The sequence below is a fragment of the Penaeus monodon genome, chromosome 15, assembly GCF_015228065.2.
Source record: "Penaeus monodon isolate SGIC_2016 chromosome 15, NSTDA_Pmon_1, whole genome shotgun sequence".
Classification (NCBI taxonomy): Eukaryota; Metazoa; Arthropoda; class Malacostraca; order Decapoda; family Penaeidae; genus Penaeus; species Penaeus monodon.
In genome coordinates, this window is record NC_051400.1 from 15,326,349 (window position 1) to 15,326,793 (window position 445).

Consider the following 445-nt stretch of genomic DNA (forward strand, 5'->3'; position numbering starts at 1 on the left):
AACAGTATTAATAACACCAAGAGTGTGTATAATATACTATTTACGCTATTATCAATGCTAATCATAAGTCATTACGGCCATAAAAAAACTATAGATACAGACAATGATAAACATATTCCGACATACAACAATCAGTGTGACAGTGACAATTACAAACTAGGTTACATCAATTAAATTAAAGCAAACCATAAAAACTCGTTTACACGGTGAAGTCAACCGCAAAAGAGTGGTTAGTTTCACCCCAGTTGACGCAATGCTGTCCGAAGTTTTCCGAGAATAATCTTAGAAAAGATAGATAGTGAATAAGTAGATATATAAAGAAGACTGAAGAAGAAAGTGGAATAAATGAATGAAGCGAAATTAATTAAATAGAGAACGCGTATATACCCCTGATTCACAGACGTAATTTTTTTTTCATTAAAACCAAATAATCTAACCATATATT